Source organism: Lissotriton helveticus, chromosome 5_1, assembly GCF_964261635.1.
Source record: "Lissotriton helveticus chromosome 5_1, aLisHel1.1, whole genome shotgun sequence".
NCBI classification, from domain to species: Eukaryota; Metazoa; Chordata; class Amphibia; order Caudata; family Salamandridae; genus Lissotriton; species Lissotriton helveticus.
The window spans coordinates 387,406,084-387,431,767 of NC_136065.1; the positions used below are offsets into that span (position 1 = coordinate 387,406,084).

Genomic DNA, 25,684 nt, shown 5'->3' on the forward strand with positions numbered 1-25,684 from the left:
GCAGCCTCGCTCAACGCCGCAGCCTCGCTCAACGCCGCAGCCTCGCTCAGCGCCGCAGCCTCGCTCAGCGCCGCAGCCTCGCTCAGCGCCGCAGCCTCGCTCAGCGCCGCAGCCTCGCTCAGCGCCGCAGCCTCGCTCAGCGCCGCAGCCTCGCTCAGCGCCGCAGCCTCGCTCAGCGCCGCAGCACCACTCAGCACCACTGAAGGCCACAGCATCACTCAGCACCACTGAAGGCCACAGCATCACTCAGCACCACTGAAGGCCACAGCATCACTCAGCACCACTGAAGGCCACAGCATCACTCAGCACCACTGAAGGCCACAGCATCACTCAGCACCACTGAAGGCCACAGCATCACTCAGCACCACTGAAGGCCACAGCATCACTCAGCACCACTGAAGGCCACAGCATCACTCAGCACCACTGAAGGCCACAGCATCACTCAGCACCACTGAAGGCCACAGCATCACTCAGCACCACTGAAGGCCACAGCATCACTCTGTGCAACCATTTAACAACAACTGGTTCTAATATGTTCTCTCAATGTTTCAAGCTTTATTACAAATGTCACAAAAAGATGTTAATATTTCACTGCTGTTCTTCGATTTTCAACACAATAAAATACAATGAACATAATCTTCCCAAAAGTTATTTACAAAAGTTTAAGCTATTGCCATTATAAATTACAATAACTTTTATGTAAGTATTAATTGTTAAAAAAATAAAAGCCATTGTTATTTGTAATATTAATACATCTAAGTCATGTAAATATAACCCATATTGCATTACAAATGCTATAGGTGTCACGTTTGCGAAAGTTAAAATTATTGGCATTGTAAATGACAAAGCTATTAATTTCGCTATTTTAAAAACCAACACATAAATAAAATATTTGTCATTTACAATACCAATAGATCAAACTTTCTTTTTTTTTTTTTTTTTAAAACCTTTATTGATATCAAAAGAAGACAAATCGAGGCCCACAACCAAGCCGGCCGGCCGCAATGTACAAAACAGTCAGGAGTCATCAGGCAAATAGTACATAATCAATCAATACAAAGCAGAGGCCGTACAATCGCAATAGGGGAGAAGAAATACAGAAACTAAAGGGCTAAAACACAGGAGTAAAGAAGGCTTAATTTTACAATAAGGGGAGAGGACGTATGACAGGCACACTTGCAATACGGAGGCATCCGACATCCCGTAATCAACCTCAACAGGAAGAAGGGGGCATGGGGCAAAATATCAGGGGGACAACACAATGCAGTCAAGAAATCAGGATATGTGAGATACAGTCAGCCCCTGAGCATTATCCTCGTAACACGCCCACCACCCGGGACACTACCAAGCCAGAACAGAGGGATCGGAAGACAATGCATGAAAACCCGCCCGTCACAGTACCCTCTGGGACGCAGGAAAGAAAAAGGGAAGGGGGACTAGGTAGGGGGGGGGAGAGGAAGGAAAAGGAGAATGGAGGGAAATAAAACCAAACAATAAAAAGGGGATAAGGAAATATGAAAAAAGAAAGGTAAAAGACACGCCGACCCGGCTCCCCGTGGTGGGAGGACAGGAGACAAAAGGATTAGCGGCCCAAGTGGGGCATGGCAATCGGATGAAAAGACAGCCGAAATGTAGCAGGAGGAGTAACGATGCCATACCCCCACCCGAAACACACCATAGGAGGTCGGGACAGACGCGGCCTCACGAAAAAGAGATACAAAAGGGCCATAGAACCAGAAGACAAACAAAAAAATAGAACCCAACCCACCCGTGCCCACCCTGCACCCCTGTAGAAGGCTACGGCCTACCCTTCAAACAGCGTGCCTGTCGCCCTAAACCAGAACCCGAAATATAGCAAGAAGAAAGAAAGAAAAACGAGACAAAAAGCCACAAAAGCGGAGAAAGAAAACAGGAGGGAGGAGCAGAATAACTATAATACAAACGGTAGGCCACAGCCCTCCGCCCAACCCGACAAGTACAATCAAAAACAGACCAGGACGACACCCCATCACGCGCCACAAAATATTAGGAGAAGGGGACCTCCCACCCCTCTACGATCAGAGACAATTGTGCAACGAAATCGCATACCGGGAATCGAGCAGAAGTCGTACATTTCACCCCCAACCCTTCCGAGCGACAAACCCCACCCACCACATGGCAATGTACAACCACATACTAAATACGAAATCAGCATATAATCGAGTGGAATGGTGACTAGCATAGCTACGTGGGGGGTAGATAGATCGAAAAGTGAGCAGTAGTCCAAACTGAAAGTATCGATGCATCAACAATCGAAGCACGAGCCATGAGAAACAGGAGTTCAGTTGCGCCACTTGAGCGGGCGAGGTGGTCCCAATTTTAAACACAGGCAAAGTCATCGAAGCAGGCGCAGGAGGAAGTCCACCCATAATTACAGGCAACAATGTCGAACAGGGTCGCAGTACAGCATCCGAGTCCCCGGGGTCCGAACCTTGAAAAGCAGGGCGCCCCAAAGTCACCAGCACACTACACGATCTTCGATCAGTGGTGGAGACACTCAGGTCAATCGAGGGGGGTGAGGCAATGGAGACATCGAAACAAGAGGGCGACAAGAAGAAACGGCCGCCCAAAATGGCGGCGGATAGTGGCGGACCCACCGAGACGCCCAGGGCCAGGGAAGCGTGCAGGGATCTGAGGGCTTCCAGGATATCTCTGACTGTCGGCTCACGCCCACCAGATCCGATCCCCACACAATCAGGCAACTCGGGCCCGCCGCCACAGGGCGACTCTCGTTCCAGAGGGCCGGCCGCCATTTCGTGAATCAGCCCAATCGCCGCCCACGAGGACTCCCGGAAATAACAGTTCTCAAATGTAGGACTTTACAAGCGCCGGGGGTCCCAGCAAGGGCGGCTTCGATGCCAAAAGGATGTCCGCCCAAAACGGGTCTCCGCCCGCACCAGCACCGGTGACCCAAACAAGCGGAGTCCGGGCCCCGAGGACCAGGGCCGCCGGACAAAGCAGCGGCGGGGGGGGACCCCCTCTCAGAATCAGGTCCCGGGGCTTCTCACCCACGCTGGCCACGCGACCACCAGGGCAGGTCCGGGTCAGGATCGCCGGGATCTTCGCACATCGGCTCCCAACACTGGTTCTCGCTCTCGGCCGGGGCCGAGAGCCGTCGGATCCCACCGGCCAGGTCCCGGTCCAAGTCTCGCAGAGGCCCCGATCTCTCGGAGGCCAGAACTCCGGAGCCACTGCACGTCGAGACCCCGGGGTCAGATGGTAAGCACAAACAAGCCGTAATGTTTCCAATTCCCCAAAAGTGTGCCGTCCCGGGACAGGATAAAAGACAGGATAGGCAGTCAGGATGGAGGGCTGCGGGAGCCGAGCTAAAGGGCGACCATCACGGCCGCGAGCTAGGCTCCTCCCCCCAGATCAAACTTTCTTAATGCAAGACCTATTGCATTGCAAATGCTTGTTGTATCTTGGTAACCTCTTGGAAGGATTCCTACTCTTACATATCTCCTTGTTTAAATAGGGCTCCCATTTTTGTGTTTCCCAGTGTGCAAAGTCTTCACTCAACTTGAACCAAGAGCGCCTTGTTAGGTCTAAATGTGGTGAATATATAGCAAGGAGCCAGTGTAGTATTCTTGGAACTTTACTGTCTCCAAGCGTGAAACGTGGAGTTGAATGAATCCAAGTCTCCATGGTGTATTGTTGGATTGCGAAATAACGTTCTGGGGAGAGTGTATGGGGTGGCCACGCCCCTCTCAATGTACACGTGTGGTAAGTCGAAGGGTTCTTGTAGCCAATGTAACACTGGTGCTCCTTGTGCTGACCTGTGGTATAACTTCATGTCTGTGGCATTGAGACCTCCAATATCATACAGTAACACCAGGGTATTCCTCTGCACCCTGGGTTGCTTCCCAGCCCATGCCAGTCTAAGCAACAGGGATCACAGGGTTTTGAAAAAAGAACGGGGTAGTGACATTGGTATATTTTGAAAAAGGAATACAAATCTTGTAAGTACTACCATCTTTATGATTGCCACACGCCCCATCATAGATAGTGGTAGTTTGATCCACCTATTGATGTCTTCCTCCAATTTTTGGACCGCTTTGCCATAGTTTTCCCTAAATACCTGGACTGAGTCAGTGTGCATTTGAATTCCTAAGTACCTGACCGAGTCTGTTGACCATTGAAGAGGGAATTAATATCTTATTTGTATCATAGAGGAGGTGAGAGGGAATATGATAGATGTGTCCCAGTTTATATGGAGTGATAGACCCCTAAAATGGACGACCTCTCTCCGCACTGGGGAGAGATTCCTTTCAGGATCATGAATGTATAATAAGGTGCCGTCTGAGTATGATGACATTATAAGTCTATAGCCAGGGAATCGTATATATCTCTATGCCCATGATATTCCCTCTGGGCACAAGCCAGTGGCTCAGCAACAATAGTGTACAGTAGTTGCGTTAGCAAGCATCCTTGTCTGGTGCCTCTGGTAATCTCGATATGGGTTGTTACTATATTTCCTACGCTTATTCTAGCAGTGGGCCTGTTATATAGGACTTCTATTAACTTGAGATATATCCCTTCCACTCCTATTCTGCGAAGCACTGCCATAAGGAATGCTGACTCTACCAAATCAAACACCTTCTCGGCGTCTAAAACACAGCTGCAGCCTTCACGTCTGGATCTATGCACCGGATAGTGCCAAATAGAGTTCCAAGATTATGCATTAATGTTCAGCTGGGGACGAATCCTGCATGTTCCGCTCATACCATTCCTGGCAATAAAAGGGCGAGTCTGTTGGCGAGGACCTTCGCATATATTTTGGTGTCCATATATAACAGAGACAAGGGTCTATACGAGGAGCATTTCTCTTGGTTCCTGCCGGGTTTAAGAAGAGCAACTATTAATGCTTCACGCATTGATGTGGGCATAGTTCCTGTCTCTGCCATTTCTTCATACAGTGTGACTAAAGTGTGGGACAAGGAGATCTTGGAATGCCTTGTAGAAGGCCACTGTTAAGCTGCATGTTCCTGCGCTTTCCCCGCCTGCATTCCGACTAGTACTGCCCCTATTTCAGAGCGGTTCAGAGGCGCCTGTGTTCCGTTGTGGCCAAGTCATCGCTATATGCTCTAGGTAGTCTGATGTTGTGGGTTTGTCTTGAGTGAGGCGTGTGTGATATAGCTCGGCGTAATAACGCCGAAATCTGAATGCGATTTGTTAGGTGTCCGATAGTAAGTCTTCCTCTTCATCTAGTATACCTGTGAGCGCTGTTTGCTCTCTATTTGTGCGGGAGAGTGTCGCTAAGGCGGCGCTGGGCACTCTCCCTCCGTTCTCGCAGTAGTATATTTACCCAGATGTTTAATCTTATTTGCAGTATCTTGATATTCCTCCATTTTAGACTTAATTTCCCCCAGCTCCTTTGTATCATCTGTTTGCTTAAGCTGTAATTCTATTTCGTTGATAACCCATTTTTAATATGTAGACCCCAGATCTCCCCACCCCAAGGGTGAGGACCACACTTCTACTAGAGGGTGAAACCCCCCCTCCTCCAGCACCATGAGTCTCTCCCGGGTGAGTAGTGCGCTTCACAAATCCCTGATTGATTGATTATACTGAGCAGCTGGAGACCGATTATTGTATAGTTAGGGAGGGCTGATACTTGAGGCCCGTTATTTCGTTTTAAGTTTGTTGCAAGTTGTGCAGGTGGCGGGGGGTGGGCTTGAGAGAGGATGGGAAGAATGTTTATCACAACTGACATTAAATTTACATTTTTTGGAACTGGGCCCATAGCCCAACATATTATTATTCTTCGCTTGGCGAGTGATAAATCCAAGGCCACCAGCCGTCTGACATCCTTATTTAGATTTTTAGTATAACCAAATAAAACGAGAAGCAGATCTGGTGTTAGTGAGAGCCCTGTGACTTCGTTAAGCGCGCTAATGACCCTGTCCCAAAACCCAGCTATCTTCGGGCATTGCCAGGCTACGTGTAAGGAACCCAGCCACCCCCCACTGCAGCAGTACAGAGTCAGGAAGGCCATAACGATATAGCCTCTCCAAAGTGTTTTAGACCCTATTAACCACATCGGTGCTCGATGAGGTCCGCTCCTGCGCTGAGTTTTTTAAAAACCCATTATTCATGACGAGCTGGGCTCGTCATGAGCGTGCTGGGAGGCTACTGCATGACGAGCCCAGCTCGTCATGAGCGTCGAAGGGGTTAAGGAATTTAAAATGGATATGGCGATGTCTGCCATTCAGGGAGACTAGTTTAGTTGGTTCACCGCAAAACCTCCAAGTGCTATCATCCAGATCTATCCCCAGATCGCCCTGCCATTCTAGTCTGATTTTAGTGAATTGCGTCCTCCTGGTCTCCTTCACCAAATCGTATATAGTGGTAATATTCTTTGAATGGGAGGCGGAACGCAGTGGAAAAGTGAGGGATAGAAATTCTCGGGGTTCATGCATGTCATCCCCAAATAGCTTGTGTAAAACATGCCGAATTCTGTAAAAGTGGTATTGTGTAAGTGGTGTGACATGTCCCTCAACCTATAGATCATCCTACACACGCATCCTGCTGTCTACAAATAATTCTCCCATCTTGTTAATTCCTAGCTTTGTCATTATTGTATGACTTCTTTGTCCCTACTAACTGTGAGCCAGGGGCACCACTCCATAGGTACCAGGGGAGAGTACAAGAGTGCTCCAGCTTGCCTGTATAATAAGTCATGCCAAGCAGGTACTGTGGAATTAATAGAGTCAACAGTCCCAGGTCTGCTAATGGGGGTTGTGAACAGCTTTTGCAGGAGAGTAAGAGGGTCAGCTGCCACCTTATCAATCTGTAAGTGGGAGATTCTGTGGGCCATGAATCCAGAAAGGTGCATGGGTGCACTGCTCAACTCTATAATATAATTCTAGATCTGGCACATTGAGGCCACCCATGGAATAGGGCAATGTAAGGGTGCTCCATTTTACTCTAAGTTGCTTCCCAGCCTAAGCGAGCCTTATTAATAATGAACAGAAAACCTTGAACAAATGTTACAGGAGTATTATTGGTATGTTTAGGAACAAAAATAGAAACCTAGGTAGGACAATCATTTTCATATGGGAAATGCGGCCTATAAATGATAATGGGAGTCAAATCCAACAATTAATATCGTCGACAATCCTGGAGACTGCTTTTCCCATAGTTCTCATTTAGCACCAGTTCTGAGTTTGTGTGGACTTGTATACCTGGGTATCGGACAGGGTCTGTGGCCCATTGCAATGGGAATTTCAGTGCTATTGGGGACATGGAGGGGGTCAGAGGGAAAATAACGGATTTGGCTCAGTTTACTTTGAGGCCTGATGCAGCGCCAAATCGCTTGACCTCATTAAGTATTGGAGTTAGGTTGGTGTTTCTGTTGGCAAATCTGCATTTTAAAATGTTAATCCTTTGGAGACTTTTTTAACTGTTTGTGTTGTGCCTTGCTATTTTGCACTTGCCATTTGCACCGAGCCTCTTTGCTCTCACCTCTTTGGAACTTTGCTCCCCTGGTAGCGCGTCTTAGAGCTCTGCCTGTGCCCCAGTCCACCGCAGGCTTTCTCTCCAGATGCCATTTCCCGCTGGTTGGGGGCAGAGCCAGGGCTCAGCGCTCCAGTGCACAGTGACTATTTAACAAGCATGGCTTGCTCGTCGCGCAGCGTACGCGCGCAGCGGGCGTGCCAAAGGCAAGCCTGTCTGCGCCCGTCCGCGCCAAGACTGCGCCTTTTGCCAGGGATGCTGGCATTTTCCAGCCAGACTGGCTGGTATGGACTAAATACACTGGGAAGGAACTTCTAGACCTTCCGACGGTAGGGGCTCCTTGCCACCATACTATGCACCTCGAAATCCTAGCTAGGAAACAGTGCCATGCCTGCTCCTCCTGCAGTGTCCACATGACACCAGCAAGTGTTGGGAGCCCCACCGCTAATAAGGAGGTAACCCTGTCCCCTTCTAATGAGCACACAGTTCAGGGCTATCTTATCAACGTAAGATCCCTGAATAAGAACAAGGTGGCCTTCAGAGATTTTGTCTCGTTAAGGAAATCAGACTGGGTTTTCATCACAGAGACATGGGCCTCGGGCTGTTCTGGTCCTGACCTTGCAGAAGCAATCCCTTCCGGGTATAGCCTGGTCAGATTGGATCGGGTAGGCCGGCGGGACGGGGAGGTGGGCATTCTCCATTGGGAGGCTTTTACTTGCCGTTCAGAGCCACCAACCACACTCTATGATCTCTAGCAGGTTCTATACTTTTCAATAAATATTCATCCTACAGAAAGTTTCTCTGGTGTCCTATGCTATCGGCAACCGGGTTCCAGGGCATCTTTCAGCCAGGACTTCAGTAGTCTTTTAGAGCCTTATTTGAAAAGATCTAATCTTACGCTTATGGGTGATTTTAACATCCATCTAAATAAGACACTATGTAACGACACACAAGGTCGTACGCATCTGAGACCCCCACACAGAAAGTCACAACAATATAAAAAAAGAAGAAAAGAAACAAAAAGAATGGAAAATGTATAAATAAAAAGTGAAAGAATCTGAATATTTGACTTTGAAAAATCCATAGGGGACCTTCAGTATTCTTTTTGTTGAATTTATGTCTCATATGTTAGTCTTCGTCTGTTAAGAGGTTGGGTAGTGAGTGTAGAAGTATGTTTGGTGGAATGAGTGAGATGTATTTATGGTGACGTTATGGGGTTCTTCTTATCACAAATAGTTCTTTTATAAAATATATGTCACACAAACTGGTCCATATGAAATGCTGATATAATCTGTGTATATAAAGAAATGAATATGTATAAAATATGACAAATGAAAAAATGGAAAAGTTAAAAAATAACATGTTTAAATAAAACAAAAGTCTTTTCCTATATATTGCATCCCCTGTGAAATATTTTGTGTGATTTAATCATTTGATAAAATTATATAGGTCAGACTAGAGGTATTTGTATTTTACTGTTGTCTCTTTCTCACTCCTCTAGACCTTAAACTGTATTTGGGAGTACTCTTTAGCATTATTGTTCATGACACACAAGGTCTCCTGGAAACTATGAGCTACTGTGGGTTTACGCAGCTGGTCAGGAGTCCCACCCACACGGCGGGGCATATTCTAGATGGCATTTTCTTCAATGATCCACAAATCAAGGTGGGAGAACTGATGCCTCTCGTCTGGTCAGATCATTTTGCCATCCCTTTTGACTTGCGGACTTTGGCATTAGGGTCTGTTTTATCTGGAAATAGGAATTTGAAGGAAAGGAGAAATCTCAGACTTATTAGTAAGGAGGCACTCACTAACCTCTTTAATAACTTTCAGCTCTCCGGGCACCAGGATGCAAATCTGGCAGCAGCTGATCTATCTGAACAGCTGTTAGTAGCCATTGACACCCTGGCGCCTGTGAGCAAGCATTGTTCAGCAAGAAGAAGGCCCTCCGCTTCCTGGTTCTCTGATAGACTCAGAAAATTGAGACAGGTGTGCCGTAAACAGTAGAGGCTTTGGCGTATAAATTTAGCGCTGGCTGGTAGAGAATTGCACAAACAGCGTTTGAAAGAATATAAAGCAGCTATCATGGAGGAAAGGGGAATTTATTCCTCAAAAATAACAGTCAATGAAATCCTCTAGCGATCTTTTTAATGTTATTAATTCCCTCCTCTCTCCCCAGTCACAGATTCTTCAGAGTTTTCTCAGAAGTTCTGTGATAGAATATCAGATTTCTTTCATACCAAAATCACAGATATTTATTCCTTGCTGGAAGCCTTCAACTCTAAAGTGTGGCCGCCTGCTCAGTCTACTTCCCACCTTAACGAAGGTGTGAATATGGAGGAGACACCCAGGCTACTTGCGTTTCCTTGTATGTCGCCAGATGTTATGGATCGGCTACTGGAAATAGTTAAATCTGGTTCCCCTCTGGATTCGTGCTCCCAAAAGGTGCTGAAAATTGGTTGAGAAGTTATTATCCCCCATATTACTTCTGTACTGAATGTAGCTATCTCAGAGGGGCAGTATCCTATTTTGTGGAAGACTGCAGTGGTCGAGCCGCTTTAAAAAAAAAAAAAAAAAAGCCTTCATTGAACCCTCCGGAATTGAAAAATTATCGTCCGATCTCTCTGCTACCAGTCCCAGCCAAGATTTTGGAAACTTATTTAAACTCTCACCTTAGTGTCTACTTAAAGGAGCACCAGCTACTTGATAAGTCACAACATGGCTTTAGAAGCCATCACAGTACGGAAATAGCATTAACCACCGTATTCAATGACATCCGTACTCAGGTGGACGCGGTGCACACCACATTGTTGGTTCTACTTGACCGTACCGCTTCTTTTGATACCCTATCTTCGCTGAGGCTGGTTGAACGTCTCAAAGACATAGGAATCGGGGGCTCAGCTCTGGGGCTTCTTGCTTCCTTTCTCAAGGATCGGGCACAGACTGTCAAATTTGGCTCATTTTACTCGGCCTCAAACCCCCTGTTGGGCTCCTCCCTGAGCCTGACACTTTTTAAAATATTTATGTCGCCCTGTTAGCAAAGGTGGTGAGGTCCTTTGGGTTGGAGGTGTTGTCCTACGCTGAGTTCACCCAAATAATTGTGCCCGTCACTCCCAGTATCAGGGACTCTGCCACTAACATTAGAAACTGTATGCTGGCAGTCTCCTCCTGGATGATGGAAAACTTCATGAAACTGAACGGGGAGAAGAATGAGGTCCTGATCTTTGGCAGCAAACTGGGCATTTGGTCCAACGATTGGTGGCCGGACACGCTTGGCAGCTGCCCCTGCCCTGTATCCCATGTTAAAAATCTAGGGGTCATAGTGTACAACTCTTGCTTTGAGCCTGCAGGGTAGTAGGACAGTGTCCACCTGTTTTGGGATAATCGGGATCCTAAGAAAAATTCCCCCTTCATTTAATTTACCGCACACAAACAGGCTGTTATTGCCATGGTAATGTCCAGATTGGACTATTGTAATGCCCCCTATCTGTGCATTAACAAAGGCTTTGTGCGACGCTTGCAGCTTATGCAGAACGCTGCGGCCAGGCTGATGATGGGGCTCTCGAAATACCACTCAGTCTTAGCTTCTTTCAAGACGCTCCATTGGCTTCCTCTGGACCGTAGGATCCTTTTTAAAACTCTTTACCCGACCCATAATGCCTACTATGGCTTAGACCCTGATGATATTAATGTAATATTCCATCGCTATGTCCCTACTAGGCAGCTCAGGTCCTCAAATACAAATCTATTAATAGTGCAGAGGTTTAAAAAGGTGAAATGGTGAGGTAGAGCTTTTTCTACTGCTGCTAAGTTGTGGTACTCTCTCCCGGAAGATCTTTCTGGTCAGGTGTCATTCTCTCTTCTGTAAAGCCTTGAAGACCTGGCTTTTTACACAGATCCTAGTCTGAGCATATCATCTTGTCTGCACATTTGGTCCCACAATAGCGCTTTGACGCTCTTGGGCAAAGTTTAGCGCTCTACAAGTCGCAGATAGAATGAGATTGTAACTAGATGGAATCGAATTCCCCTATGCCCATGGTACTCCCTCAGAGCACAGTCCAAAGGCTCTGCTACTATGGCATACAGCAGGGGAGACAATGGACAACCCTGTTGCATGCCCCTCGAGATAGCAATGGGAGATGGGACTGCGTCACCAACCCTAACTCTAGCTACTGGCATATTATATAAGGGTGTTACCAATTTGAGGAAGACTTCCCCCACCCGTCGTAGTACTGCCATCATAGACGCCCATTCCACAGAGTCAGATGCTTTCTCCGCGTCTAGAAAGACAGCGACGGCTTTGACGTTTGGACTAAAATGTTGAATGGCCCCGAATACAGTTCTCTAATTATACGTTCGTGTGTGTCCCGGTACGAAGCACACTTGCTCCGAACCGAACAGGTACGGGACCAGCGAAGCAAGTGTGTGTGCAAATATTTTGGTGTCTACATTCAAGAGTGACGGGGGCCTTTAGGACAGGCTTTCTTTTGAGGGCTTCCCCTGCTTCAGCAAGGTCACTATCATCGCCTCCCTCATAGAAGGGGGCATTGCTCCTGCCTCTACCATTTCCTCAAATTGAGTGTCTAAATGTGATATGAGTAAGTCCTGAAATGCTTTATAGAAGGTCACTGTAAGCCATCTTGTCCTGGAGCACTGTCATGTCCCATAGCTCAAAGAGCTTATACAGATTTCATTAGGATCAGGAGGGCCCATACAATGCTCTCTGTGAGTGTTAGTGAGCCAAGGCATTTGTATATGCTCTATGTAGCAACACCATCGGGAACAATCTTAGAGCTAAACAGCTCTGCGTAATACCTGCGGGATCTCTTCGATCTCCCTCAGCTCATGCAATACGGCCGCATCCTCACACCGCAGCTCCACTATCGAGGCGGACTCTGCTTCGCCTCTGCAGATCGGCCAGGACGCTCACCCTCTCCATACACCCTAGCAGTTGCATACTTGCCATGTGCTTCATCTCGCTGTTTGCGACCTCATGATATTCTTCTGAGACCTCCGAGTCCTTACCCTTCAGTAGGTTTTGCTTCATCTGAGCCAATTGCCCTTTGAGTGATGACAGTCCATTCCTCAAAGAACGGAATACCCTTGCATGTTTAGAGATGGTAACTCCTCTAATAGATAGTTTAAACGTTTCCCACACCGTGAAGAAATGGTCAACCGACCCGATATTTGTGGTGAAAGAGTCTTCAATGGATGTGACCAGCTCGGTTTTAAAGACTGAGTCTAATAAAGAATATGTGAAAAACTCCATGTAAAGGGAGTGCGTTTCTTGGGGGGAATGTCAATGTCCAACAGAACCGGGGAGTGATCAGAAAAATTGGTGGGGGAGCGGCTTGCAATAGGTAAAAGCGATTTGGAAATCAACCAGTAATCAATTCTGGTGTGGATGTTGTGTGGTGCCGAATAATGGGTGTAACCCTCTGCTCCAGGAGATCTGGCACGCCATGCACCTATACGGCTTTAATGTGCTGCCGAGGTGCGACGGGAGACATTTTCCCCGGAGCGATCCAGGACACAGTTCAAATCACCCCCACCCCAAATCTGTGGAATATTCGCTATTTTCAACATACGAGCGGGTAGTGCATGATAAAAGAGCTTATCATCGTAGTTTGGGCCATTGATGTTGACTACGTGTGCGTTTCGCCTTGCGCATGACACATTGAAATCACATATCTTCCATTGGGGTCGATGTCTAATCCTTCCAGAGCAATGCCACTCTTTGGCCTACCCATGTTAGGACTCCCCTTGCATGAGGAGTGAACTCTGCTGCATTGAAGTGACCTTGCAGTCTCTTATGTGTAAACATCTTACTTTTGAGGAATAAATGTGTCTCTTGAATGAATGCAACATCCACCGATTGTCGCCTAAGATATGCTACAACTTTACGCACTTTTCGAAAGTCGTTAAGGCCCCTAACGTTCCAGGTCATGAATCAAATACTATTGCATGTGTCGTGCGTTGTTATATAAGTTGTTGTGTAGTTAGCCATCTCCCTATTATCCACCGCCTTTCTCCACCCGACCTCAGACATATCTGAGCTTTACGTATATCCAGGGTAAACACTGAAAAGTTAACAGCAATCCCCCCCAGGCCATGCACACCCCAACTTGGCATAGTCCATACATTACCCACCCTCCATTGACAAAACATTACCATGATTAATACAGAAATAACCGGTAAAAAACCCGACGTCCTGGTCATAAAGTGTGTAACACACAGGGGTGGATGTTATCTGAGACATTTGTTCCATTCTGCCGGCACCAGTCCCATAGTGTAATGAAAGCCTAAATATTTTAACGCAGTACCATGGGGCACTGAGGAGAAGAAGCAGCACCCCGATCCATGGTGAGAACGGGCTATAACTTGTGGTTAATGGAGCAGAATATAAAGGAGGGACTCAATCCCTAGTATATTGTGTAAACACCAACATCGGATAAGCATAAAACTAAGCAATCACTTGCTCTGTCTACGGCTCAGTTCGTACAGGGCAATAGCATAACAACAAATAATTAAACTGCTCCTTTCCTGTATTAGCCCTACATGCCCTGTTACCCAGATAGACAGCTACAGTGATTCAGGCAGGCAGTCCTCTTACAATATACAAAGAAGTTATGTCTGTCAACCCAAAGACAGGAATTGCAGAAATAGGTAATAAACGGTATGCTTGTATGGATTATTGTTCATCTTTGTCCATTCCTTTTGCGGTCCATGCTAGGTCTGTTTTTCCCTTAAGAGGTTTATCATGTTCCTGTTTCTTCAGGAAATGCATTACTTGTTCGGGTCTGTGAAGATATGTGATTTCTCATCTACCTGAATGCATAATTTAGCGGGGTACATCATGTTATAGTCTAGATTCAGGTCACACAGCTTCCTCTTAATAGGCAAAAATTGTCGATGGGCATCCTGGACTTGTTGTGTAAAGTCAGGGTATAATGAGATGGCCATGCCTTCAAATTGCAGCTCTTGAAGTTCCCTGGCCATGCGAAGAGCTGCATTCCGATCCCTGTAATTAAGTAGCTTAGCTATGATTGGTCTCGGTGGTGCCCCTGAAACCGGCCTGGGGCCAATGACCTCCATGAGAAGGTGTCCCTGCCCAGCAGATTGACTAAAAGGTGCTCCAAAATAGTTCCATGCTTGGGATGTTGGTGGATTCTGCAATACTTATTAGCCTAATGTTATTGCGCCTGGATCGCGCCTCCAACATCGTCCCCCTTACTTTGTACGACCTGTAGAATCTTGTTCGTATTTGCCTGGGCGAGCAACCCTGAAGCCACTACATCTTCTGCATCTGAGACCCTTTTTTTAACAGTATCAAGTAGTTCCGTGTGCTTATCGAGGCGTTCAGACATTCTATCCATACGGAATATTGGTGCGTTGATTTTGCCATCATTTTTGGTCAAACTGTGGTGCATTGCGGATAATATATGCTTCATGTCCGGCTCAGCCGTGGCATCCCCTGCCTCAGAGCCAGATTCTGATGCGTTTTTATCCAGCTCTTCCCGTCTAGGCATTTTACGGGGCTCAAATTGTAGCTTAGATTGGGATTTGTCCGTGCGCCCCATCGTATCCCAAGGCAATGCACACCCTTAACGGACAGACCATGCCAAGTTGTGAGGTAGGGGCACACTTGGCAGTTCACGTCCACTAAATCAAGTGATCGATGTGCCTGAATGTCAACTAGTTACCAGTAGGACTCAGAATGGTTATTTCCCAGCGCCAATTGCTGATCTCTTGGCGGCTCTGGCCTGAGCCCCCTGCTGAAGATTTGCACAATAGTCACTCTCTGGACACATCAACAGCACCCTTTATAACAACCAGGAGCTGCCTGTGCGAAGGATGAAGTGTAGAATACACCTATATTCAATGCACCTCTGGGGGTGGGAGGAGAGCGCTCACAGTTCCACTCAGGGTGGCCTCCACGATCCCATTCTCTAGTCCATGCAGTTGATTACCAGGGAACCAACCCCCAACAAGGTTTTTTCCTGACTGTGTCTCACCAGTGACCGGACCTAACTCAGACAGACACCAGCAGTGTTTCCCAGCGCCCCTTAGACCTCAAACAGGATTGCTGGGATCATTGTGTGCCACCAGTGAAGCTCAAAGCACCATATTGGTCGCCTCGTGGCCCTCGCGTTACGCTCCCTTCACAAAGGGACAGAAGTGATGTGCATATTCTGGGCAGGTGTCCGGTTCCGCCGGGCTCCGATCCTTCTGTGGGCCTCTGGGGCGTGGAGGTGGTAGATTTACCTTGATGGCAGCCACCGTCCACGCGGCTCGCAACACCCACTCAGAACCTTGCTAGAATACAGACCCTGATATTCTATGGGACCTAACATAAACAAAGAGGCTATTATAAGTTCTGATATAATGAGCATGATGCCTTAATATGTCACCTCAATGCATGACTCCAAGAGGGACGTAGATATTTATATTTTTTTTAGCGGACTAATTATTTTTGGTCATATTTGAAAACAAAAAAATGCCCCCACCCCTCTCCCCCAGCCCTCCTGAATTTCAGGGTCCGGGGTATTGATGACAGAGGACAAATGCTAGTAAATCCATGTTTTCCTTTAGAACTATAAGACGGCCGTTTGGTATCTGCAACCCTGAAATGTTTTAATTTGAGCAAGGACCTTTTTCCATAAAGTCTCATTCACCACTCATGAAACCTTTCTCATTGGAAATCCCAGTATGTAGCATAAATGAGGCATTTTTGTTTAACAACCAGTAGTTTGACCCAACTCCTTATGCAGCAGCCAGTACAGTTACTGGTAGTGGGACCATAAAAGTAAAAGATACTTGCCTGCACAGGTCGAACTACTACCTCCTGTGTAGCTGCTAAAGGATAACTCCGAGTAGTAGACTGAAAGACAGTGCCTTGGGAAAGGTAGATATTTAATAGCGCTTCATTTATGAACCAGATATTAGTTTACTCTAATATTCTGTTTTAATGGTAAGTGAAATGTGATTTTTAACTGAACCTCGAAGTTCCCTCTCAGCTAGGAGTTTTCTTTCTGTTTAGTTTAGTGTGGTAGAATAGTAGCCCCCGTTAAATCAATGGTGTTCTTACCCCGTCAAAGTAATGGTTCCTCCGTCACCGCCCCGCCCCTCTTTTTTAGGTCTTGCTGAGCCAATGCGCTTGCGCATTGCTCCGGCGAAATTATAGTAAGCGGTCCGAAAAGTCTGCCAAAGCGGCGGATTAGACACAGATCATGTGAGACAGGCGCGTGCACGAGGCCAGCCACGTCAAACACCACCATTTGTCTGTGCCTCGGCATCAGACTTAAAAGGCTGCCGCCCCCCCAATCAGACTTCAAAGGCTGCCGCTCCCCCCCAATCAGACTTGAAAGGAATGCGATCCCGCTCCCCCGCCCCCTCCACAGCAATGCCGAGAGCTTGCTTGTAATTGCTCACATTAGCAAACTCACCGTTTGCACGATTACTGCCCGCACCTAGCCGCAACACTCTCCCTGCTCGCACTAAACTATTACTCCCTCTTAGAATAACCTCACCTTCCACACGATCCCTTTTAGTAAGCTGATTATACAATGCCCATACCTAGCCGTTATTCTTGCACAAATGCGCCTACCATCACGGCACAAAATCCTACCAGCCCAATATTTGACTTGCCCCCTCACAACCCTATTATAGCAGCACCCTTTTGAATTCCTCGTTAAGATACCGCATAACAACCGTCACTCACAAAAATGCACCCATAACACTTACCCAAACAATCTACCACTCTGCTTTGATAATATAACGACAGCTCGTGCATTACTCCTGCACTTATGTGTTTTAAACGTTTGTGATAGTTTTATTACACTATCTCTCTGCCCGCAAGCGCACCGTGGATGCTTGAGTAGTGCTCCCTTTCCTTCTTCGTAAACGGCATATTGTTTACGTATCCCGGCTCATGCATGACTCCTTCACTTATGTGTTGTTATAAACCTTTGTGATAGTTTATTGACACTATCTCTTTGCCCGCAAGTGCATCGTGTACACTGGATTAGTGCTCACTTTCCTCCTTTGTATACGTCATTGTTTTCACGTATCCCCGTCTAAATCAGTCTCGCTCTTCTTCCCCTTCTCCCATCTCGATGCCCACCCTGCCCACCTTTGGATCCTACATCGGGAAAACAACAAACTGTAAATATATGGCTACGTCTGTTTAAATTTCTGCTTGTTATGCCACATGTGGCATCTTTTCTGACATGCTCTTTCTCTGCAACGCTTCTATCTCTTGTCACCAACGTTTTTATTGATTCATTGTAACCAACTGTTGAATGTGATTACTGCCGCATATTGGTTCCCTCTCTTTTTTCCTCATGCTCGGGCACAAATGTTTTATGGCGCCCCTTCCACCCCATGCGCTTGGAAAACCTCTTGAACCTTACATGAAATCTGCCGCACTCCTAAATAATTTCTTTGCGACCACTCGCAACACAAATCTCGGGGATATATATAATCAAAATGCAACCTATCAATGTATAACCTTAATGTAATGCCAATATGGTTTTTCCGTCATGTACTTAGTTGCTGTCCATATACCTCCTTCTGATGTTGTCTATATAACTTCTACATGGTTGAATGCCTATGTCACTCTATCTTCACACCCAATATTCCATCCGATAACGTTTGCACTATCCTGTACCTTCCGTTTCCTATCTAAATTGACCTGATCAAATATGTACTAATATGATACACGTAACGCATCGCTGATCCCAGCTCACCATGTCCAGAGCTGCCTCCCGCCCCCGGAGGGGCCCAACGCCAAGGGACTTGCCGCGTTCCTCTGCTGTGGGGACGACTTAGCACACTGCACGGGACTCCATTGACCAGGAGTCCGTGCGTGATACCACCTGTGCTGAGGACCGCCCTCACACCCACCGGCACCTGATATCTTCTCGCGGAACCCGCTGGCGCGGGTCCCGCATCGCTGATCCCAGCTCACCGTGTCCAGAGCTGCCTCCCGCCCCCAGAGGGGTCCAACGCCAAGGGACTTGCCGCGTTCCTCTGCTGTGGGGACGACTTAGCACGCTGCACGGGACTCCATTGACCAGGAGTCCGTGCGTGATACCACCTGTGCTGAGGACCGCCCTCACACCCACCGGAACTATTTAACATCTTCCGTCTCCCGCGGCGCGGGACGCGCTGGGCGAAGCCCGGGAAAAGGGCGGGCCGTCTGTGGCCGTCCGTTGACGAACGAGGACGGGCCGGGCAACACCACTAACATTTTCACCTGATTTCCCTATCGTACAGTACCTAGAGGGGCTCACGCCATTTAAAAGGTATTGAGCGTATTGCCATTATATATCCATTCAGGTGTGTAGGTTTTACAAGTTGATTTGATTGTGAAAAGGTTGGACAAGGGATGGGCAAACATAAATCTATGAAAGGGAAAGTGGGGGGGTTATTGAGGCTGCCAAGCGCCCAAAGCAGAGCAAAAAGAAGAAAGCAAAGGGAGCGCCTAAACACGCCGCTATGAACTGTATTATGGACAGAATTGCCTCAATTGTTGATGATTGCCAGGAAATTTTGTCTGATGACTTGGGGACCTCTGAGGTGTCGGGTCCCGTTTTGGTGGCTGGGGGCCTGAAGTCTGTCACGCAAGAGACAGAAGTCCCATCTATTACAATCCCTGAAATGTTTCGATCCCAGGCTAAACCACTGGTGATTAGATCTTTACAACCAGGGCAAAAAGGTCGTTCGGGGGGAGGATAGGAAGATTGGTCTTCCAAGTGATGAAAGTGTTGGAAAACCCCCGGCTTCAACTGTAATCGATAATGACCCTATTCTATGTTCTAACAGATTCACGGTATTAGCAGAGATACAGCATGAGGATAAAAATGTTAACCCTAATCGTGAAAATAATATCCCCCTATGCACATGTATAAGAGATGTTTGTGATTCCACAAGCCCCCGAGACAACCCAGGAACTATTAGTGATTTAGTTAACCTAGTCTCTCTACTCAGGGATGAGATTGAGGCTATGAAAAAACTAATTATTAATTTAACTTCAGCTATAAAACCAAACCCGGGTGACCCACGGTCCCAATCGGGGGTTCCTCAAAAGAAAGCTACAGCTTATCCAACTAAATCCACCCAAGGTACCCTCCCACTAGTAGGGAAAAGTGACTCTACAATCAGTAAAACATCCCTGACTTGTTTTGTAGAAGGGAGTGCGAAACGTTCTGCAAATATCCCCACAACCACCAGTAATAGGGCTCAATGCTCCATGAGGGAAAATGAGAAAGTAAATCAGCCTAGCGCTGGCGAGCAGAGGATGCAGAGGGGCCCTAATGGGGGCAGGGGATCGCTAGAGCCTTCTCAAATAAAGGAGACAAGATCGATGGAAGGGGTACAGCACAATGGCATCCCTAAAAATCCAAATAAAGGGCCATTAACCCCTTCCATGCTCATGACGAGCTCAGCTCGTCATTCACTACACTGCTTGTGTGCTCCTGACGAGCTGAGCTCGTCATGAACAATGGGTTTCAAAGTAGTCCAGCACCCAGCAAGAATTGCTGTAGCATTGATAGTGTTAAACTTTAACTTAGAGTCCAGCAGGGGTCAGGCACATACAAAGGGTAATTTTGCTACAAATATAATATTTATGACGAACGTCCTTAAGCATGAAAGGAGGACTGACTGCCCCAGGGAAGGGGTAGACTCTCTGACGAACAAAGCCATTCATTGGCTACGGTACGTCAGAGGGTGTAGATCGGTCATAAGGGACGATATAGTTAAAGCAAGGAGAATGAGCCACCCTGGGGCTACACATGATGCCATCAATCTAACTTTGATCTCTGAAGACCTAGCGGAGAATCTATTCCAGCTAGAATTTAGATCTAGCCCACCCATTCACTCGGGTATACAGCTTAGGAAGATGCCCCCTCTTCCATTCTCGCTTATCTCTGCCATGTCCACAAGTGAAAATAGGCATAGGTATAACAGCTCTAGGCTCGACTTCATAGATTGACCATCAAGTAATGGGACTGGCAAAATATTAATTGAGTACTAGGGGCCTAGAGATAGTGACCATCAACTAATATGTAGTATGGCAGAGGGGACTGATTATATGGGTCTGACAGAGTTTGCCCAGTAAATGATGATGTACCCAGCTATAGTGTTGGGGTAGTATCTGGCGAATCTCACCCAGCGGCATTGAGGGGACTGGAATCCCCAAGTGTAAATGGTTTGAGTACTCATGCTTTAGTCACCCCAGTGCTGTTGTGCGAAGCTAGTAGGGCTGGGGGTAGGATAGTATCCTGGAATATAGCTGGATTGGGCTCTAGATTGCATTCACCTGAATGGGTTTCTTTTATAAACGGCTTTGATGTTTGTATTTTTCAAGAGACCTGGGCCTGCGAGCCCCTGTTCCTCCTGGGTTTTTTGAACTTTTCTGTTCCGGCACTTAAGGGTCTCAAGGGCCGGCCGAAAGGGGGGCTAACTATCTGGGCACGACAAGCACTCTTTGATAGAGCGATAGAGCTCCCAACTGGCAACAGTGATATCCAGCTGATCATGTTAAACATGGGAAAAGGGGATATTTTAGATATCTATAATTTGTACGTGAGAGGGTCAGGTGGTGGGAAATCTCAGGTTCTGGTAGCCCTAGACCACCTGATTGGCTCACAGCCATGTGAGAACAACATAATCGCAGGAGACCTGAATATGACCTTTGAGCCTCTTACAGTAGGTGACTGGTATTCAGGGGAATCCAGCGCTGGGATGCTCAAGAGTAGCCATGCGCTATAGAAGAAGGTATTCATTCAAGAAGAGGATTCTCAGTGGGGGATCCCTAAACTGGACTTTAAACCTATAAACAGATGGACAGCTAGCATAATCCAGATTAATGCAATATGTAGCGAAAGAGGGCTTGACATTAAATGGAAGAACGGTGAGTGACGGTGAAGGTGAAAACACTTTTGACAACGGTCGCTCGCAAAGTAGGATTGATTATGCTATCTGCAATATGGCAATCTGGCATCTGATCAAGGACATGAAGGTAGTCGGTAGGCAATAGAGTGATCATAACCCCCTATGTATCACTCACCTCCTATGGGGTAGGGATCCAGAGGGGCTAATTAATAACGAGGAGGCCCTAGCTGAGATCGTCCCAACAAATGACATGAGGTGGGTGAGGTGGGCCCAAATCGCGATGAAGAGGGAGGTGTTAGAGAGTATCAGCGATGAACTAGATATAACCATTTCTGCTATGGGAACCATAATGAGGTTAGGAAATGAGAATGTAAAAGATCTTGAAGAAATTACTATTTTACACGGTAACGTTTTCGAAACTATAAAGGGGCATTTTTACAGGGTAGCATCTAAACCCATAGGTAATAATATACGTCCAAAAAGAATGGGATGGTATAACGAGGCTTGCAGATTTGCAAGAATATCCCTGGGAACGGCAATCAAAAGAAGAGATCTGACGGCTGTTAGGGAAGCTAGACAGGAATACAAGACTAGTATCTACAGGGCTAAGAAACAATGGGATGAACAGTACTGGCAAGACTTAAAAGCCGCCAGTACTGCAAAGGATTCTAGACTATTTTGGAGTATCGTTAAATGGGGGGGGAGGAGGTCACCCTGAACCACCATCAAACTATGTAACGCAGAGTCGTTGGTTAGACTACTTTGGTCCCCAATATGCATGCCGCCCTGAGGATAAGATCAGAGATTCTGTAGATACTACCATATACTTAGTCCCTCCCTTCAATAATAATGATGTAGTAGTGGCCCTTGATTCAGTCTCGAGGGGGAAAGCACCCGGACCTGATGGGGTCCCTGCGTATGTTGACAAAACGCGATGAGGCCGATATATAATTAACTTGGCCAATGCTGTGGCGCTAGGGGCCCCAGTACCAATATCTTTGCAAGGGGCCGTAATAATCCCTGTGTACAAGAAAGGTGACAAATCACTGCCTGGGAATTACAGGCCAATTAGCCTACTAGAGACGGTACAAAAGGTGATAGGAAAAATGACTTTAGAGAAAATAATGGTCTGGGTAGAAGAAAACATTCTGTCCCTTTTCAAGCAGGCTTCCGCAAGCTAGCTAGCACCACAGACCAGATATTTCGTTTCACTTTACTTAATTGGAAGACGGTACAGCTAGGGAAAGGCAGCCTCTATGCTGCTTTTATCGATTTACGAGCAGCTTTTGACCTAGTCCCTCGGTCCCAGATGTGGAATGTGTTAAGGGAAATGGGTATGCCGTTGGAAATTCTAACGCTAGTGATGAGGCTACACGAGTCAAATTATGCGAAAATACAGTGGGGGAGGCATGGGCAAGTGACCACTGAATTTTCGGTAGAGCGTGGAGTACGCCAAGGCTGTGCCATGGCCCCCACTCTCTTCTCATTGTACATTAACGGATTAGTGGAGCGTATGCTGTTGGGATCCGTAGATGCCCCTACCTTGGCCGGAGTGAGAACTCCGATTTTACTATTTGCAGATGACACCCTCATTATATCCAAAACCCCTAGTGGATTACAGCGAGCTCTGAAGATCTTTGAGGGTTTTTGTGTTGACCGTGGGCTAGAAGTCAAAGTAACAAAGACAAAGCTCATGGTATTCAATCCTCACCCCAGTTTTAAAGGGAATTTTTACATGGACGGTCAAAAGGTGGAAATGGTATCGGACTTTGTCTATCTGGGCATTCATGTAGCAAAGGGCGTAAAATGGGGGAAGCACACAGAAATGGCGGCTCTCAAACTTCGTCAAAATGCAAGTACTATAATTGTCGAGCATAAAAAATCTTTGACTAAGCCGATAAAACCAGCACTCCAAGTGTACGAGGCGAAAGCCCTTAACTCAGCACTTTATGGTGCTGAAATTTGGGGCTACGAAAACCTTGCCTCATTAACAATTGCTGAAAACAAATTTCTGCGAAATCTCATTGGCCTCCCTAAAAGTACACTCATGAAACCATTGCGCTATGAATTAGGCAGGAAAGCCCTATCCGATATGGCCAGACTAAGACCTATTTTATATTGGTGCCGTATCTGGGTTACTCCTGAACTTGCGCACTACGCCCAGGGTTTCTTGGATGTAATTAAAATTGATAAATTCCATAAGATAGGCTGGCTAAAGGAATTGTGCAAAATACTGGGGAAATGAGCATGGAGTTGTGGGAGAACCCAGAGCTAGCTCAGTTCCCATTCAAAGACATTTTAAAAGAAAAGTACTGGGAAATGGTAGCTTACCGGAATTGGAACGATGCTGATCCCTCCTCCATGGAAGGTCGCTATCTGGAAGCGAAAGTCTCGCCCAGTCTAGAGCCCTACTGGGATGTCATTAGTAAGCCTGGGGATAGGAAACTATATTTCCAGCTTAGAGTAGGGTCGCTCCCAATTAGATCGCTAACAGGTAGATGGGCTGAAGCTAATTTTAACGTCTGTCCGGCTTGCAAAAATGAAACTGAGACCATTGCCCATTTTCTTTTTGTTTGTAGGGCCTATTCAATCTCCCGACGTGTTTGGCTGAGAACGATGTGTAAATCGCTAGGCACGAGGGATAGCAAGGTGGCTCTAAGATTAGTTTGCACTAGCACTTTACCGGTCATCTCTGTGGCGGTCGCCAAATTCTTGGGGTGGTCATGGTCCATTAGACAGAAATACTTACTGTGAATGAACTTTTGCTGTGATTAAATTATGCTTCCTGGTTCTTATCTATTTAGATAATCGGAATGCTTAGATTATGCTATTTGGGCACCCATTGGAATCATCTTGCAATTATATGTACTTCGATTGTTTTAATCTTGACTTTTAAAATAGTGTTGTCAAAACGCTTAATCTTAACTATTCTTAGTAAATTGTTTTTTTTGTTTTTTTGTGGTTCCATCAAAAACGATAAGCATTGGAGTTTGTAAATGTATTTTAACACAGAACAACATTGCTTTTTTTAATAATGTATTATGCTTTTATGTGTTTTATCTCGAATAAAGCAAACTTGACCGACTGACTGATACACGTCACTACTGTTCTCATGCTTCCCACCACCACTTCTCCACGTCTCTTTACTCTCCTCACCCCCTCACCCACCTTTGCACCCCCTCACACCCCCTCACACCCCCTCACACACCCTCACACACCCTCACTCACCCTCACCCTCCCACCCACCCACCCACCCACCCACCCCCTCACCCCCCCACCCCCCCACCCCCTCACCCCCCCCCCCACCCACCCCCTCACCCCCCCACCCCCTCACCCCCCCTCCCACCCACCCACCCACCCCCTCTCCCACCCACTCACCCCCTCTCCCACCCACCCCCTCACCCCCTCTCCCACCCACCCACCCACCCCCTCACCCCCCTCCCACCCACCCACCCACCCCTCCCACCCACCCACCCCCTCACCCCCTCACCCCCCCACCCACCCCCTCACCCCCCCACCCCCCCAACCCCTACTCACCCCCCCTCACCCACCCCCCTCCCACCCCCTCTCACCCCCCACCCCCCTCACCCCCAACCCCCCTCCCTCACAAAACATAGCATAACAAAACATAGCATAACATAGCATAGCATAACATAGCATTGCAAAACAAAGCATAGCATAACAAAACATAGCATGTCATAACAAAACATAGCATAACATAACATAGAATAACAAAACACAACAACACATAGCATAACAAAACATAGCAAAACACAACAAAACATAGCATAGCTTAACAAAACACAACAAAACAGCATAGCAAAACAAAACATATAATAGCAAAGCAAAACATAGCATAGCATACCAAACACAACAAAGCATAGCATAGCATAACAAAACATAGCATAGCAAAACAAAGCATAGCATAATACACAACAAAACATAGCATATCATAACAAAACCTAGCATAACAAAGTATAGCATAGCAAAACAAAACACAGCATAGCATAACAAATCAAATCATAGGATAGCAAAACATAGCATAGCAAAAGAAAACATAGGATAGCAAAACAAAACATAGCATAGCATACAGCATCACTCACCACCACCACAGCATCACTCAGGGGCACCGCAACATCACTATGTGCTACCACAGCATCACTCGTTCGCCATCACAGCATTACTCTGCGCCACCACAGCATTACTCTGTGCAACCATTCAACAACAACTGGTTCAAATATGTTCTCTCAATGTTTCAAGCTTTATTGCAAATGTAACAATATTTCACTTC

General features: G+C 46.8%; 1 protein-coding gene across 1 annotated transcript in view; it reads left to right on the forward strand.

The window, feature by feature from the left end:
* HP1BP3 (heterochromatin protein 1 binding protein 3) overlaps nucleotides 1-25,684 on the forward strand; it is a 704,364-nt gene that overhangs the window by 19,291 nt on the left and 659,389 nt on the right. The gene's annotated exons all lie outside the window — the stretch shown is intronic.